Source organism: Bufo bufo, chromosome 2, assembly GCF_905171765.1.
Source record: "Bufo bufo chromosome 2, aBufBuf1.1, whole genome shotgun sequence".
NCBI classification, from domain to species: Eukaryota; Metazoa; Chordata; class Amphibia; order Anura; family Bufonidae; genus Bufo; species Bufo bufo.
This window is the reverse complement of record NC_053390.1, coordinates 625,445,658-625,464,933: the sequence shown is the minus strand read 5'-3', so window position 1 is coordinate 625,464,933 and position 19,276 is coordinate 625,445,658.

The window sequence follows — 19,276 nt, the reverse complement described above, 5'->3', positions numbered from 1 at the left end:
ATTCCCAAACTCTTGAGCATCCACAATCACAAGAAGATGATGGTGGGGAACAGCAATTACTGTTTAATGAGGTGGATGATGATGAGACACATCGGCAATTACTGTCTCAAAAGATTGAGAAAGAAGATGAGACACAGTTGTCAATCACTGAGGTAGTGCTTAGGTCAACAAGTCAGGAGGATGAGCAGAGTGAGGAAGTGGAAGAGGAGTTGGTGGACGATGAAGTCACTGACCCAACCTGGGAAGGTAGAAAGCCGAGCAAGGACAGCAGTACAGAGGGGGAGGATCTGCTGCACCCAAACAGGCTGGAAGAGGCAGTGGGGTGACAAAAAGGAGAAGGCGAGCCACAGCAAACAGGCCCGCAGCTGAGCCCAGGAGCACCCCCTTGCGGAATTCTCCTTTGCCAAAAGGTAGGTGTTCCGCAGTCTGGGGCTTTTTTTTAAGAAAGTGAGGATGACAAAAGAATTGTAATTTGCAACCTGTGCCATACAAAAATGAGCAGGGGCATGAACACTAGCAACCTCACCACCACCAGCATGATCCAACACATGGCATCAAAGCACGTAATAGGTGGGGCGAATGCCTGGGTCCACAATCAGTGTCTGCGGGTAAAACCATTGCCTCCTCTTCCCCTGTATTAGGTGCTGGCCAATCCCTTGTCGAAGGCGCAGGCCCGGATGCCTCCCGCCCTGCACCTGTACCTTCGCAAGCACCATCAGCAACAACATCCATGTCCCAGCACAGCGTACAAATGTCCTTACTCCAGGCATTTGAACGCAAGCGCAAATACTCAACCACCCACCCTTCGCATATAATGTTTTACAGGGTCAGCTCAACTGAATGCCCTCGCATATAATTTTTTAGAGGGTCAGCTCACCAGCAGGCCCTCACCTACAATGTTTTACAGGGTCAGCTCACCAGCAGGCCTTCACCAACAATCTTTTACAGGGTAAGCTTACCTGTAGGCCCTCGCATATAATTTTTTTTAGAGGGTCAGCTCACCAGCAGCCCCTCACCTACAATAATTTACAGGGTCAGCTCACTTGCAGGTACACGCATATAATGTTTTACAGGGTCAGCTCGCCTACAGGCCCTCGCATATAACTGTTTAGAGGGTCAGCTCACCAGCAGGCCCTCACCTACAAGTCCAGTCTCACTATCCAAGAGTCTGGTCAACACTATCCTCACCGCCGGGGGTCGCATAACTAGTTATCACGGAGGAGTCTCGTTTGTTATTGGAATTAACCAGACAAATTGCTCCACCAACTAAGAACGTCCATGCACCACCACCCACAGAATCAAGAAAGAGCTATGAATCTGTCAATTCTTTAAGTGTCCGGGCCCGGTGAGGTTTCCCGTGTTGAGTCAAATTAAGCCGCAGGTTCCACTCCTGGTGGTGCCTTTCCTTCAATTCCTTTAAGTTTCAGCTTTGCAACCATACTCCCTCTGGAACCCAAAGACTTTGGTTTCCCGGAAGCTGCTCAGCGGGTCATGGGAATAACGCCGCCGGATCGCCGGTCGTCATTGTTTATGGTCGGAACTACGACGGTATCTGTTCGATCCTCCGACTTTGGTTTTTGATTAACCTCTTAAGGACACATGACCTACCGGTACGTCATGATGTCCTGGTACTTAAGGACCTCCCGGGCGGTGCGGGCGGTGCGGGAGGCGGGCGGTGCGGCAGGCTCACATTGAATAATCGTTAGTGGCTAGTGGGTATACCATTGTGCCAGCACATTGCTGGCACCCTGGTATAAACGGCTGACATCTGTGCTGTGATGTCAGCCGTTTAACCCTTTCCATACCGCGGTCCGTACGGACCGCTGTATGGAAAAGGTTAACAGCGCAGGGAGCTCCCTCCCTCTCCCATCGGGGGGCTGCTGTGCCTTTGCAGCCCCCCGATGGAGAGGGAGAGAGCCCCCAGACAGCCCCCCGACAGACCCGTCCTTACCCTTCCCTGTCTGCGAAGTTGTGGCAGACTGGGAAGGTTCCCATGGCAACAGGACTCCTTCTCAGGCATCCTGCTGTCCATGGTGCTGAACAGATCTGTGCTGAAGGCATAGATCTGTTCAGACAAAGTGTAAGTAAAATACAGTGCAGTAAAATATATATTGTACTGTACTGTATTATACAGACATCAGACCCACTGGATCTTCAAGAACCAAGTGGGTCTGGGAAAAAAAAAAGTAAAAAAAAAAGTGAAAAAAAAGTAAAAATCAAAAACACATTTATCACTGATTAAAAATGAAAAAAATAAAATTTTATACACATGTTTGGTATCGCCATACCGACCTGATCTATAAAACGGTCATGCAACTTTACCCGAACGGTGAACGCCATAAAAATAAAAAATAAAAAACTATGATGAAATTGAAATTTTGCCCACCTTACTTCCCAAAAAAAAGTAATAAAAGTGATCAAAAAAGTCGCATGTACGCCAAAATTGTAACAATCAAACCTTCATCTCATCCCGCAAAAATCATACCCTACCCAAGATAATCGCCCAAAAACTGAAAAAACTATGGCTCTTAGACTATGGAAACACTAAAACATGATTTTTTTTTGTTTCAAAAATGAAATCATTGTGTAAAACTTACATAAATTAAAAAAAAGTATACATATTAGGTATCTCCACGTCCGTATCGACCGGCTCTATAAAAATATCACATGATCTAACCCCTCAGGTGACCACCGTAAAAAAAAAAAAAAAAAAAAACGGTGTAAAAAAAGCAATTTTTTGTCATCTTACGTCACAAAAAGTGTAATAGCAAGCGATCAAAAAGTCATATGCACCCCAAAATAGCCAATCAAACCGTCATCTCATCCCGCAAAAAATGAGACCCTATTTAAGATAATCGCCCAAAAACTGAAAAAACTATGGCTCTTAGACTATGGAGACACTAAAACTTTTTTTTTGTTTTAAAAATGAAATCATGGTGTAAAACTTACATAAATAAAAAAAATTGTATACATATTAGGTATTGCCGCATCCGTGACAACCTGCTCTATAAAATTACCACATGATACCCTAAAATGGGGTCCCTTTTTTGGAGTTTCTACTCTAGGGGTGCATCAGGGGGGCTTCAAATGGGACATGGTGTCAAAAAAACCAGTCCAGCAAAATCTGCCTTCCAAAAACCGTATGGCATTCCTTTCCTTCTGCGCCCTGCCGTGTGATCGTACAGCTGTTTACGACCACATATGGGGTGTTTCTGTAAAGTACAGAATTAGGGCCATAAATAATGAGTTTTGTTTGGCTGTTAACCCTTGCTTTGTAACTGGAAAAAAAATATTAAAATGGAAAATTTGCCAAAAAAGTGAAATTTGGAAATTGTATCTCTATATTCCATTAAATCTTGTGCAACACCTAAAGGGTTAACAAAGTTTGTAAAATCAGTTTTGAATACCTTGAGGGGTGTAGTTTCTTAGATGGGGTCATTTTTATGGAGATTATACTCTAGGGGGGCATCAGGGGGCTTCAAATGGGACATGGTGTCAAATAAACCAGTCCAGCAAAATCTGCCTTCCAAAAACAAAACGGCGCACCTTTCCCTCTACGCCCCGCTGTGTGGCTGTACAGTAGTTTACGGCCACATATGGGGTGTTTCTGTAAATGGCAGAGTCAGGGCAATAAAGATACAGTCTTGTTTGGCTGTTAACCCTTGCTTTGTTAGTGGAAAAAATGGGTGAAAATTAGGCAAAAAAATGAAATTCGCAAATTTCATCCCCATTTGCCAATAACTCTTGTGCAACACCTAAAGGGTTAACAAAGTTTGTAAAATCAGTTTTGAATACCTTGAGGGGTGTAGTTTCTTAGATGGGGTCACTTTTATGAAGTTTCTACTCTAGGGGGGCATCAGGGGGCTTCAAATGGGACATGGTGTCAAATAAACCAGTCCAGCAAAATCTGCCTTCCAAAAAACAAAACGGCGCACCTTTCCCTCTACGCCCCGCTGTGTGGCCGTACAGTAGTTTACGGCCACATATGGGGTGTTTCTGTACATGGCAGAGTCAGGGCAATAAAGATACAATCTTGTTTGGCTGTTAACCCTTGCTTTGTTAGTGGAAAAAATGGGTTAAAATTGAAAATTAGGCAAAAAAATGAAATTCACAAATTTCATCCCCATTTGCCAATAACTCTTGTGCAACACCTAAAGGGTTAACAAAGTTTGTAAAATCAGTTTTGAATACCTTGAGGGGTGTAGTTTATATAATGGGGTCATTTTTGGGTGGTTTCTATTATGTAAGCCTTGCAAAGTGACTTCAGACCTGTAGTGGTCCCTAAAAATTGGATTTCTGAAAAAATTCAAGATTTGCTTCTAAACTTCTAAGCCTTGTTACATCCCCAAAAAATTAAATATAATTCCCAAAATAATTCAAACATGAAGTAGACATATGGGGAATGTAAAGTCATCACAATTTTTGGGGGGATTTCTATGTATTACAGATGTAGAGAAACTGAAACTTTGAAAAATGCACATTTTTCTAAATTTTTGGTAAATTAGATATTTTTTTATGCAAAAAAAAATTTGTTTTTACTTCATTTTACCAGTGTCATGAAGTACAATATGTGACGAAAAAATTATCTCAGAATGGCCTGGATAAGTCATAGTGTTTTAAAGTTATCAGCACTTAAAGCGACACTGGTCAGATTTGCAAAAAATGGCCTGGTCCTTAAGTTGAAATAAGGCTGTGTCCCTAAGAGGTTAATGAAAACATTCTTGGCAAATGCATTCGCTTTGGTTCGTCTTGTGCTGGTCCAAGAATTTCACCTCTAGCGGCACAATACGTAAGCCCTGGCCGTCCCTCTTAATCATGGCCCCAGTTCCGAAAACCAACAAAATAGAGTCCTCATCCATTATTCCTAGCTGAAGTATTCAGGTGACCCGGTCTGCTTTGAACACTGTAAATTTTTTCAATGGTCAGCTAGGCAGCAGGCACTCAACCATATTGTTTTAGAGCAGTGGTGTCCAACCATTTTTCGTCTGAGGGCCGCACTAGACTTGGTATAAATTTTGCGGGCCGGATCCAGGTAGCTTTGCCAGAAAGAGATGCAAACGCTATGAGGGGGCACATGTGAGCATTACTACTGTGAAGAGGGCACATATCTGGCATAACTACTGTGAGGGGGCACATATCTGGGCATAACTACTGTGAGGAGGGCACATATCAGGGTATAACTACTGTGAGCTGTGAGGAGGGTACATATCAGGGCATAACTACACTGAGGGGGCACGAGTGAGCATAACTACTGTGAAGAGGGCACATATCTGGCATAACTACTGTGAGGGGGCACATATATGGGCATAACTACTGTGAGGGGGCATATATCAGGGCATAACTACTGTGAGGAGGGCACATATCAGGGCATAACTACTGTGAAGAGGGCACATATCTGGCATAACTACTGTGAGGGGGCACATATCTGGGCATAACTACTGTAAGGGGGAATATATCAGGGCATAACTACTGTGAGGGGGCACATATCTGGGCATAACTACTGTGAGGGGGCATGTGTGAGCATTACATCTGTGAAGAGGGCACATTTCTTGGCATTATTCCTGTGAGGGGGCATGTGATGTATACATGTGTGTAATGTATGCAGTGCAGTATGTGATGATCACACACTGCACTACATACATTACACACATGTATACATCACATACTGCGCTGTCACCTTCTTCTGCAGGTCTACCTTGATGTCTGGTCTTTAGGCTTCAGTCAGATCCTCCACCGCCATGCTTGCGCCGTGTGCCCGACACCACCAGAAGCTGGCCCCCCCCTCCTTTCATCTCCCGCCGGCTTCTCCTACAGCTCTATCGCTCCAGTGCCCGCCCAATCTTAACAATCAGGGGCGTAGCTAGAAATGACTGGGCCCCATAGCAAAGAAAATTATGGGCCCCTCCTTTCCGGATCTCCAACCCCCACATACCTATTGGACCTCCCACCCCTTCCAGAGCTCCCACCCAAACACCCCTCCAGGACCTCCCACCCCAACATCCCCCTAAGTGTCGTCCACAGATCCCCCCCTTCAGTGTCGTCCACAGATCCCCCCCTTCGGTGTCGTCCACAGATCCCCCCCTTCAGTGTCGTCCACAGATCCCCCCCTTCAGTGTCGTCCACAGATCCCCCCCTTCAGTGTCGTCCACAGATCCCCCCCTTCAGTGTCGTCCACAGATCCCCCCCTTCAGTGTCGTCCACAGATCCCCCCCTTCAGTGTCATCCACAGATCCCCCCCTTCAGTGTCGTCCACAGATCCCCCCTTCAGTGTCGTCCACAGATCCCCCTTTAGTGTCGTCCCCAGATCCCCCCCTTCAGTGTCGTCCACAGATCCCCCCCTTCAGTGTCGTCCACAGATCCCCCCCTTCAGTGTCGTCCACAGATCCCCCCTTCAGTGTCATCCACAGATCCCCCTTCAGTGTCGTCCACAGATCCCCCCCTTCAGTGTCGTCCACAGATCCCCCCTTCAGTGTCCTCTACAGATCCCCCCCTTCAGTGTCCTCCACAGATCCCCCTTCAGTGTCGTCCACAGATCCCCCCCTTCAGTATCATCCACAGATCCCCCCCCTTCAGTGTCGTCCACAGATCCCCCCATTCAGTGTCGTCCACAGATCCCCCCATTCAGTGTCGTCCACAGATCCCCCCTTCAGTGTCGTCCACAGATCCCCCCTTCAGTGTCGTCCACAGATCCCCCCTTCAGTGTCGTCCACAGATCCCCCCTTCAGTGTCGTCCACAGATCCCCCCTTCAGTGTCGTCCACAGATCCCCCCTTCAGTGTCCTCCACAGATCCTCCCTTCAGTGTCCTCCACAGATTCCCCCCTTCAGTGTCCTCCACAGATCCCCCCCTTCAGTGTCCTCCACAGATCCCCCCCTTCAGTGTCCTCCACAGATCCCCCCTTCAGTGTCCTCCACAGATCCCCCCCTTCAGTGTCCTCCACAGATCCCCCCCTTCAGTGTCCTCCACAGATCCCCCCCTTCAGTGTCCTCCACAGATCCCCCCTTCAGTGTCCTCCACAGATCCCCCCTTCAGTGTCCTCCACAGATCCCCCCCCTTCAGTGTCCTCCACAGATGCCCCCCTTCAGTGTCCTCCACAGATCCCCCCCTTCAGTGTCCTCCACAGATGCCCCCCTTCAGTGTCCTCCACAGATGCCCCCCTTCAGTGTCCTCCACAGATGCCCCCCTTCAGTGTCCTCCACAGATCCCACCCTTCAGTGTCCTCCACAGATCCCCCTTCAGTGTCCTCCACAGATATTCCCCCCACCCAGAGCCGCTTCCTAGCTAATTTATTCACTGCACTTGCCTCTGTGAAATTGAAGAGAAGCGCCGTAATCTCGCACAGGCGCACTGGCAGAGGCCAGGAAGACTGTGCATGCGCACTTCGATGCCTCTGCCAGTGCGCCTGTGCGAGATTACGGCGCTTCTCTTCAATTTCACAGAGGCAAGTGCAGTGAATAAATTAGCTAGGAGGCGGCGCTGGGCAGGGAGATTGCAGGCACAGGCAGCATCGCTTTGCTGCCTGTGCAGTTCGCAGCATGCCCTGCGCTGATAAAGTCCGGTCACTGCGCGGGCCGCATGACACGGCTTTGTGGGCCGCATTTGGCCTGCGGACCGTAGGTTGGGCATCACTGTTTTAGAGGGTCAGATCAGCAGCAGGCCCTCGCATATAATTTTTTAGAGGGTCAGATCACCTGCAGGCCTCGCATATAATGTTTTAGAGGGTCAGTTCACCTGTGGTCCCTCACCTACAATCTTTTAGAGGGTCAGTTCACCAGAAGGCGCTCACCTACAATCTATTACAGGGTCAAATCACCTGTAGGACCTCACTTAATTATACCTAATAGGTAATTTGCGCGCATGCTGGTAGCTGTAGCTGTTTCTCAGGCTCCCACTCCGGAATAAAACCCTGATTCCCCGTTACCCACCATGGTTTGCTCTCAAAATAACATCAAAAGTTGATACGGATGGTGTTGCAGGAAGCTGGAACTTATAAATAAACATCCCACTGGCTTGATTTATATTCCCTCCCATACTGCCTCACTTTGCGGTTTGATTGTAGATGACCCTGACTCCATCCATATTAAGTGCAGGGAGCCGGTGGTCGTGTCCCCTCACTATTATAGGGTTTTCAGGTGTCAGATAGTATAAGGTACGTGGACATGCACGTACCTTATACTATCTGACACCTGAAAACCCTATAATAGTGAGGGGACACGACCACCGGCTCCCTGCACTTAATATGGACAGAGTCAGGGTCATCTACAATCAAACCGCAAAATGAGGCAGTATGGGAGGGAATATAAAGGGAGACAATCAGTGCAAATAGATGACAGCTGGGAGAAGGAAAGGAGATGACAAAGTGAAACCAAAACAAAGAACTTCATGCAAGAGGTAGCGAAGAACGTCTAACAGACCTTCTCACAGAGCTGGCAGTGACAGTACCCCTCCCTCTATGGGTGGACTCCGGACACTCAGAGCCCACCTTCTCAGGATGAGACCTATGGAAAGCCCTGATGAGATGAGTGGCCTTAATGTCCGCCACTGGGACCCACATCCTCTCCTCAGGACCAAAATGAACGAGGTACTGGAGAGAACCGCGGATAATGCGAGAATCCACAAGCCTAGAGACCTGAAATTCAAGATTACCATCAGCAACAAACGGAGGAGGAGGCAAAGAGGAGGGTACCTTGGGTTGGACATAAGGTTTTAATAGGGACCTGTGAAAAACATTATGGATCTTCCAAGTCTGAGGAAGATCAAGACGGAAGGCAACGGGATTGATGACGGACAAGATCTTGTAAGGCCCAATAAACCTAGGACCCAACTTCCAGGAGGGAACCTTCAGTTTGATATTCTTTGTAGACAACCACACCAGATCCCCCACATTCAGGTCCGGACCAGGCACATGTCTCTTATCCGCCACACGCTTATATCTCTCACTCATCCTCTTCAGATTACCCTGAATCTTTTGTCAAATAAATGACAAAGACGAGGAAAATCTCTCCTCATCAGGTAAACCAGAAGACCCCTCTCCAGAGAATGTCCCAAACTGCGGATGAAACCCATATGCAGCAAAAAATGGTGACTTATCAGAGGACTCCTGGCGACGGTTATTTAAAGCAAACTCAGCAAGGGACAAAAAAGAACACCAATCCTCCTGATTCTCCGCCACAAAACAGCGCAGATATGTCTCCAGATTCTGATTGACGCGTTCGGTCTGACCATTCGACTGCGGGAGAAAAGCAGAAGAGAACGACAACCGAACCCCCAAGCGAGAACAGAAGGCCTTCCAGAATCTGGAAACAAATTGCGTGCCCCTATCAGAAACGATGTCTGAAGGAATGCCATGCAATTTAACAATGTGATCAACAAACACTTGCGCCAGCGTCTTAGCATTGGGTAACCCAGGAAAGGGAATGAAATGCGCCATTTTGCTAAAACGGTCCACTACTATCAGAATCACAGTCTTCCCCGAGGAACGAGGCAGGTCCGTAATAAAGTCCATGGACAGATGCGTCCAAGGACGGGAAGAAATGGGTAACGGGAAGAAAGAACCCGATGGCCGTGAATGAGGGACCTTGGCACGGACGCAGGCTGCCACAAAACCCTCAACCGTCTTACGAAGAGCCGGCCACCAGAATCTCTGAGCAATGAGATCCACTGTGGCTCTGCTCCCCGGGTGCCCAGCAAGGACAGTATCGTTGTGCTCTTTAAAAACCTTGTGTCGTAAAGCGAGAGGCACAAACAACCTCCCAGGGGGACAAAGATCAGGAGCCTCTGCCTGGGCTGCCTGAACCTCTGCCTCCAAATCAGGATAAAGAGCAGAGACGACCACCCCTTCAGCCAAAATGGGACCCGGGTGTTCAAAGTTACGCCCTCCCGGAAAACAATGTGACAGGGCATCCGCCTTCACATTTTTAACCCCAGGGCGGAACGTAAGAACAAAATTAAATCTAGAAAAGAACAAAGACCATCTGGCCTGTCTCGGGTTCAGACGCTTTGCCGATTCCAAGTAGGCCAGATTCATATGGTCTGTAAACATGGTAATAGGGTGTCTTGCTCCCCCTAACCAATGACGCCATTCCTCAAAAGCTAATTTGATGGCCAACAACTCCCTATCTCCCACATCGTAATTTCTCTCTGCAGAGGAGAGTTTCCTTGAGAAAAAGGCACACGGTCGCCATTTGGCAGGAGAGGGACCCTGAGATAAGACCGCACCCACACCCACCTCAGAAGCGTCCACCTCAACAATAAAAGGTACAGAGACATCAGGTTGTACCAAAATGGGAGCGGAAGCAAAACTCTCTTTGATACTAGAAAAGGCTTTAAGCGCATCTACCGACCACAAAGAAAAATCTACCCCCTTTTTAGTCATATCAGTGAGTGGCTTAACAACAGAGGAATAATTCAAAAAGTACTTTCTGTAATAATTGGCAAAACCCAAAAACCGCATCAGCGCCTTCTCATTCTAAGGAAGCTCCCAATCAAGTACAGCGCTGACCTTCTCAGGGTCCATGCGAAAACCAGAAGCGGAGAGATGAAAACCAAGAAATTGAATCTCCGGAGCCGCGAACACACATTTTTCCAGTTTAACGTACAATTTATTATCCCGCAGAATCAGCAAGACCTGAAGTAGGTGGTCTCGATGAGTCTTGAAATCAGGAGAAAAAATTTAAATGTCATCCAGATACACCAGTACAAATTTCCCTATTAAATGATGAAAAAGAGCATTCATCAAATTCTCGAAATGACCCTCAGGGGTATTGAAGGCTGTCTTCCATTCGTCCCCTTCCCTGACCCTGACTAGGTTGTATGCCCCTCTTAAATCCAACTTAGAAAAAACCTTAGCCCCAACAATCTGGTTAAACAGGTCTGGGATCAGAGGAAGCGGATATGGGTCACGAATCGTGATACGGTTCAGCTCCCTGAAATCCAGAAAAGGTCTTAAAGAACCATATTTTTTCTTTAAAAAACAAAAAACAGCGGCAACAGGTGACTTCGAGGGTCGGATGTGTCCCTTTCTCAGGCTCTCAGAGATATAAGTACGCATAGCGACTCTTTTAGGTTGGGAGAGATTGTATAAACGTGATTTTGGCAGTTTGGCGCCTGGGATGAGATTAATAGGGCAGTCGTACTCCCCGTGCGGGGGCAACTCCTGGACACCACTCTCAGAGAGAAAAGATGGCACAGTCTTGGTAGAAACCTCTGAAAGAGACGCCGTGAGGCAATTCTCTCTGCAAAACTCACTCCAACCATTTATTTGCCTTGCTTGCCAATCAATGGTGGGGTTAGGTTTAGTGAGCCAGGGTAGCCCCAACACTAGAGGAGTAGGTAATCCGCTTAAGATGAAACATGACATATCCTCAACATGAGCGTCACCCACAGTCAAACCGATATTGAGAACTATGCCCTTTAACGATCTTTGAGAAGGTGGAGCGGAATCGATAGCAAAAACAGGTATATCCTTTTCCAAAGTGCATACCTGGAAACCATGCGTTATTGCAAATTGATTATCAATGAGATTGACAGCTGCTCCACTATCTACAAAAATCTCACAAACAATGTTCTTGCTGTCTAGCGCCACCCGTGCAGGTAGAAGAAAACGGGAACTACAAGTAAATGGCAAACCTTCAATTTCCGCATCAACCTTGCCAATAGTAGCAAATGGAAAGTTTTTAGAGGGTTTTTTTATTTTTGTTTTTGTTTTATTACCCTCAGAAAACTCCATGAATCTCCTAGAGGGGCAAACATTAGCCAAATGATTTATACCCCCACAACAGAAACAAACCTTCTTCTGAGAGCTGAATCCTCTACTATCAGAGGCAAGCAAACCCAGATTCATGGCCTCCTCCTCAGAGGGGATTGAGACAGACTGAGACCCCTGCGCACTGAATGAGACAGCCCCACTGTCCTTGGACTGAATATGACAGGAAGGAGTAGTCTCCTCTCTCTATCTAAGGCCTCATGCACACGACCGTTGTGTGCATCCGCGGCCGTTGTTCCGTTTTCCGTTTTTTTTTCGCGGACCCATTGACTTTTAATGGGTCCGTGGAAAAATCGGAAAGTTCACCGTTTGGCTTCCGCGTCCGTGATCCGTTTTTCCAGTCCGTGAAAAAAATATGACCTGTCCAATTTTTTTTACGGACAATGGTTCACGGACCCATTCAAGTCAATGGGTCCGTGAAAAATCAGGGATGCACACAAGATAGTCCTCCGCGTCTGTGATCCGTGTCCGTTATCCGTGTCCGTTTTTCCTATCATTTTCAATGCAAACTTGACTTAGTTTTTTTTTCACTTTTCATGTCCATGGATCCTCAAAAATCAAGGAAGACCCACGGATGAAAAAACGGACACGGATCACGGACCTACAGACCCCCTTTTGCAGACCTTAAAAAAAAACGGTCGTGTGCATGAGGCCTAAGACACCTGTCAATACGAACAGCTAGAGACATAGCAGATTCTAACGAGGCTGGTCTCTCATGAAAAGCAAATGCATCCTTTAATCTTTCCGAAAGACCATGGCAAAATTGACTTCGGAGTGTAGCATCATTCCAACCAGTATCAGCTGCCCATCTCCGAAATTCAGAACAATATATCTCTGCGGACTGTTTAACCTGGCATAAAAGACGCAGTTTAGATTCAGCCAGAGCAATACGATCCGGGTCATCATATATCTGCCCCAGGGCTACAAAAAATTCATCCACCGATCTGAGGGGCCGTGCTCCGACCGGCAGCGAAAAGGCCTAAGACTGAGCGTTATCCCTGAGCAGCGAGATGATGATCCCCACCCTCTGCTCCTCATCATTAGAGGAATGGGGAAGTAGGCAAAAATGGAGTTTGCAAGCCTCTCTAAAGCGAACAAAATTCTCACTACCCCCGGAGAACGTATCTGGAAGCGAGATCTTAGGCTCGGAACGAACTCCATGAACGCAAGCAGAACCAGTCACCTGAAACTGAGACACAGTTTTACGGAGATCTGCTACCTCCAGTGAAAGACCTTGCATGCGGTCAATCAAGGCTGAAACCGGATCCATGCTTAAAACGGTTATGGCGGTTTATAATGTCACGGATGGTGCTGCAGAAAGCTGGAACTTATAAATAAACATCCGACTGGCTTGATCCCAAACTAAGGAGCATATGGGTGAGCCCTATAAAACCCCTAGAGCTCTCCCTGACTGCTATGCCCATGCAAAGATCTTTATGGTTGAGGATTGCATGTCCACGTACCTTATACTATCTGACACCTGAAAACCCTATAATAGTGAGGGGACACGACCACCGGCTCCCTGCACTTAATATGGACGGAGTCAGGGTCATCTACAATCAAGCCAGCAAGTAAACACAAATAAAGGAAACAGACTTATCTGAGGAATCAGGAGAAGGAGCATCCAGCAGTGAACAACTCATCCAGGAAGAAGTATAAACCGCAAAGTGAGGCAGTATGGGAGGGAATATAAATGGAGACAATCAGTACAAATAGATGACAGCTGGGAGAAGGAAAGGAGATGACAAAGTGAAACCAAAACAAAGAACTTCATGCAAGAGGTAGCAAAGAACGTCTATCAGACCTTCTCACAGAGCTGGCGGTGACAGACGTGCGATCGGGCCCAGGTTATCTAGAGTCACCAAAGCGGCAGCAAGCCCTTGCCCATAATGTTTTAGATGGTCAGATCGGTAGGCCCTTGCTCCAAATGTTTTTGAGGGTCACCAGCAGGCCATCAATTATAATTTTTTAAGGCTGTGTATGATGCCCTCCTTTATATGTAACAAAGGGTGTTTTGGAGTGCCGGTTCCTTGTAATTTTTGGCAGCCCTTTCCCTTAGTGCATAGGCTTTATGAGTGTAGGAGTCCCACTACCTGAAAAATTGTACCAAAATGTGAATGAGGCCCTCTTTTATGTGATATACTTTTTGTATCGGAGTGCCTCTCCGTTGTAACTTTTGGCAGCACTTGCACTTTATATACAAGTAAATACTGTATAAAGGAAAGAATGTTTCCTAATAATTTTTCCTTTTAAAATCGATTTTATCTTCAGTTTTGTGTGTATTATTGTCAGTCTGTAAAAGTGGCATACTACTTGGACAACATCGTTCCCAGCAGCGACCTGGGTCCAAGATGCATCCAGACAACCTCCCCATGCTGTTTCTGAACCATTTCAGAGGTGTTTCCATCTATTTATGACCTTTTCCTATGAACCAGGCAACCTCCCCTCTTCAGAGCAGGGGGTGCCTGGTTTAATGCTCAGGTTCTCCAGTTAACTTCCATTGTGCTCGGGTGCTCGATAGAGCACCCGAGCATCCCGATGTGTTCGGACCGAGCCCCAAAGCACCCTAGCACTATGGTGCTCGATCAACACTAGTAGTCAGTTGGCCGCTGCCTATCTGCGCCATCGTCCATCCTCTCGGGGGCCCTCTGTCGTTCCACTGCCATGGCTGCTGGGGAGGGGTGTAGTGGCAGGAGCAGTACCAGCTCCATCAACAGAAGCCTGAGGATACAGTCGCTGATGAGCAGGTTTCTTGACCCTCATAGTTAAGAAACTACTCACCATTAGCTAGACGTAGAGCAGAACCTGAACCAGCAGGTGGTGGCATACTTGGAGTGCACCCTGCCAGCTGACCTTGAAAATCCGCTCGACAACTGGGCAGCTTAACTGGATTTGTGGCCACAACTGGCCGAGTTTGCCCTGTAAAAACTGTCCTGCCCGGCCAGTAGTGTGTCATCAGAGCGGGTGTTTAGTGCAGCGGGGGCCATATTTACCCCAAGAAGAATTCGCCTGTCCGTAAAAAATGTGGAGAGACTGACCTTTGTCGAGATGAATCAGGCGTGGATCAGCCAGGATTTCCGCACACCAATTCCTGATGTATCAGACTAGATCCTCCATGGTGCCACACCAACACTTTGATAAAAGAGACTGGTTTCTTCTAGCTGACTGCCTCAGCTACTATTCTGATGCTGCCACCCGCCTGATGCCACACATCTGATGCCAAGTGCTCTTTCTTTCACCTACCATCTTCAGTGGGTACTGGTATTGCCATCCACCTCCACACTATGTCACCTTGCCACTGTGCGGCCTCCTGATGCTGCCACCACCTCCACACTCTGTCATTGTGCCACTGTGCGGCCTCCTGATGCTGCTGTCACCTCCACACTCTGTCACTGTGCCTCTCTGCGGCCTCCTGATGCTGCTGCGACCTCCACATTCTATCATTGTGCCACTCTGTGGCCTCCTGATGCTGCCGCCACCTACAGACTCTGTCATTGTGCCACTCTGCGGCCTCCTGATGCTGACGCCACCTAAAGACATTCCTCATGCTGATTTCACCTCACTTCTATTTCATAGGGCCACTCTGTGGACTTCTCATGCTGTTCCCACCCTCCCTACTTCATTGCTGGGCCACTATTTAGCCTTCCTCTGATCTTTTAGAAGGTAGGTAAAATGAGACGCACAACGGATCCTGTCTGTGTAGCTGCTGTAATGCCTGTATGGTCCCATCAGAATTGACTTGTGATTTGGTAGCCAAAAGCAGGAGTGGGTACAAAACACAGAAGACATGCAAATATTCCGTTCACGTGTCATCTCTGATTTGGATCCAGTCCTGGTTTTTTTTTGGCATTAGCAATACTGATGGATTACTGACCAAATGCTGACAGAGTGAAGGCGGATGCTCCACAGACAGGATAAGTTTTTTGGGGGTTATTGTTCTGATTGATCAGATGAAGGGCAAAATAATCAGTGACGTCCACACAAATTTACTGATGACACCCTCTCCACGCGTTTAATAGAACAGATTCTGTAGACATCTATGTGGAATCAGCTATCAACAGTGTCAAAAGAGTGCGCTTCTTCTTGGCGCTAACATTAACCTGTAAGGCTGAGTTCATGCTTGAGTTATTTTGTCGGTTTTGGCCCCGTGACTGCCCAAATAAGTGAAGTGTGCAGTGATTCTAAGAGCATCGCCTGTCATCTGCATGTTATACTAACTCACAGTATTATTTCATTACCAAAGCAGACTTTCTATGCGTATTACTGCAAGGCACAGTGTTCTACACCCCTATAAAGGCTCTCTGCAGCCAGGAAATAGCAATTTTTTTACGTAATTTGCCACAAAAAAAAAATTTGGCGAACTGGCGACTCAACTTTTAGAAATATTTGCTCATCTCTAGCTGCAACCCTCCCGCAGCACTGCTGCTCCATGTGGCCATACCCTAAGGCTTCATTCACACGTCCGTGGAACACGGTCCGTGATATACAGGACTGGCATCCTGCTTAGTGTAGGAGCACACCGCGACATTGGTTGCTATGACGCTGTGCGCTTTGTGCCGACGCCGCAGTACAGCAATACACTCATGATCTATACGAGTGTATTATTGTACTGCGGTGGCACAAAGTGCACGGCGTCCTAGCAACTAATTTGCTCATCTCTGTTGATTACCTATCCTGCAGTGCTGCACAATCCCTTTAACTTTTAGACACACCAATGTGTGCTGCCTGGGATCCTCACCAAACATTTATTGCATCTCATGTTTGTGCTTATCTCTACTTTGTGCAGAAAGATAATTATACGCAGGCTTCTTTCCTTCCTCCCTTCATTCCTTCCCTATTGTGAAAAGTTGTATTAAATGTAATATTTTAGTATAATTTACAATATGTTCCAAACTAAATTGAAAGAAAGTAAAAATACAAGTACATTCTTAGATATGCATTAGAACTTACTCACACTGACAGTTTTCAACATTGTTACATTCTAATTTTTATTGCTTTAGGGTAAAACATCTCAACTTTTATAGTATACTTACCAAGTAGTCATATCTTGTCTTTTTAAGTGAAGTGTCTCAGTTAATATGATTTTTACATTTAACAATGCTGTTCTCTTTTACAGTTTTTGAGTAGGCAAATTCTAAACTGTAAAAAAAAAGGATTTTACTAACTGTCATTTCCACTATTGCTCAGACAGTACTATATGTAATACTGATATAAAAAAAATAGCACTTAATCCAAATTTAGTGTGTGTCATAATTAGTGTTGAGCGAAGCGATCTTTGGATGCTTCATCCAAAGTTGCTTTGTTCAAAACTGGGGAATAATCCTTTACTGGGATTCATCTCCATATAGTACTAAAATGTTTTTCCACTTTAAAAATCAACTACCGAAGTTAGTCAACAAATTAATGCGCAACTTCGCAAATAACCTACTTCGGCTCATCGGAGCCCATACATTCTAATACTGTACGGAGACGGATCTCCATACCATATTTTTGAATGATGCAACTTCGGATTAAGCATCCAACACTCGCTTTGCTCAACACTAGTATTAATTATAGCAGAACAAATCCAGCACCACCAAAAAATTCTAATAAAAATCCATGATTTATTTCTTAAAAAATTACAAAAAAGTTAATATATATGAGCTCACTCTCTGGTCTATATGTTTGGGTTAAAAAGTCTTACTCATGCCACGCTTACTTGTTACCTCCCAGTTAATCACACATATCACATGATTAAAGGGGTTATCCGAGATGCGCTGTGATCCTGTGCTGCCTATTCCAGGATCACATGCTATGCATTGGGCACAGGATCCCAGCCTCAGGTTAGAACCCACAGCACACGCGTAAGTCTGAATCTCTTGGATCTGTGATCTGAAGCGCTTTTTGCTCAACACTACTCACAATCAATAAAGGAAATCACTGACCAAACATTGATCAAATCACTGAAGGGGGAACTATACCTCATTCAGTGTTGTCATATTTGATATGTCCCTATTCACATTGTTCTTAACCTCCTCCCGTCCGCCCATAGGATATAAACGTCCTATGGGTGGACCTCTATTTCTGAAAGCACGTTTTAAAACGTCCTTTCAGAAATCGCAGCTGCACGCTAATCGTGCAGCTGCTGATCGGGTTGCCAGGTGTCCCTGCCTTCTGGATCGCTGCATACACAGTGCTCACCGAGCGCTGTGTATGCAGAGCAGGAAGCGCTGTGCGCTTCCTGTTCCGGCCTGGCGGTCATGTGACCGCCGGGACCGGAGAGTGCAAGGGCTGTGTGAGGTCATCCACAGACCTCGATCAGCCCTGCACTGAGGCTGTACAGCACAGTATTTTGCTGTACAGCCTCTCTGGGGGGTGTATTTCTTCTGTAACTGGGGCTACTATGTCAGCCCCAGTTACAGGAGTAATCAACAGTGAAAAAAAAAAAGAAAAAGTGAAGCAAATGTCCCCCAGAGGTCTTGTATGACCTTATGGGGGACGAAAAGTGTAAAAAAAATAAAGGGTTGAAAAAATAAAAAAATAAAAAGTTTCACATGTAAAAAAAAAAAAAAGTCCCCAAGTAAGGAATAAAAAAATAAAATTAAAAATAGAAAAAATAAAATAAAATAGACATATTTGGTATTGCCGCGTCCGTAAAAACCAGCTCTATAAAAATATCACATGACCTAACCCCTCAGGTGAACACCGTAAAAAATAAATAAAAAAAACTGTGTCAAAACAAGCAATTTTTGTCACCTTACATCACAAAAGGTGCAACACCAAGTGATCAAAAACGCGTATGTCCCACAAAATGGTACCAATAAAACAGTCACCTCATGCCGCAAAAAATGAGCCCCTATATAAGAAAATCTCTCAAAAAATAAAAAAACTATAGCTCTTAGAACATGAAGACACTAAAACATCATTTTTTTGGTTTCAAAAATGCTATTATTGTGTTAAAGTGAAACAAATAAAAAAAAGTATACATATTAGGTATTGCCGCATCCGTAAAAACCAGCTCTATAAAAATATCACATGAGCTAACCCCTCAGGTGAACACCGTAAAAAAAAAAAACTGTGTCAAAACAAGCAATTTTTGTCACCTTGCATCACAAAAGGTGCAACACCAAGTGATCAAAAACGCGTATGTCCCACAAAATGGTACCAATAAAACCGTCACCTCATCCCGCAAAAAATGAGCCCCTACATAAGAAAATCTCTCAAAAAATAAAAAAACTATAGCTCTCAGAACATGGACACATTAAAACATTATTTATTTGTTTCAAAAATGCTATTATTGTGTAAAACTTTAATAAATGAGAAAAAGTATACATATTAGTTATCGCCACGTCCGTAACAATCTGCTCTATAAAAATGTCACTTGACTGAACCCCTCAGGTGAACGCTGTAAAAATAAATAAATAGAACCTGTGCTACAACATCCAATTTTTTGGTCACCTTGCCCCCATAAAGTGTTATAATGAATGATCAAAAAATCATATGTACCCAAAAATAGTACTAATAAAACTGACAC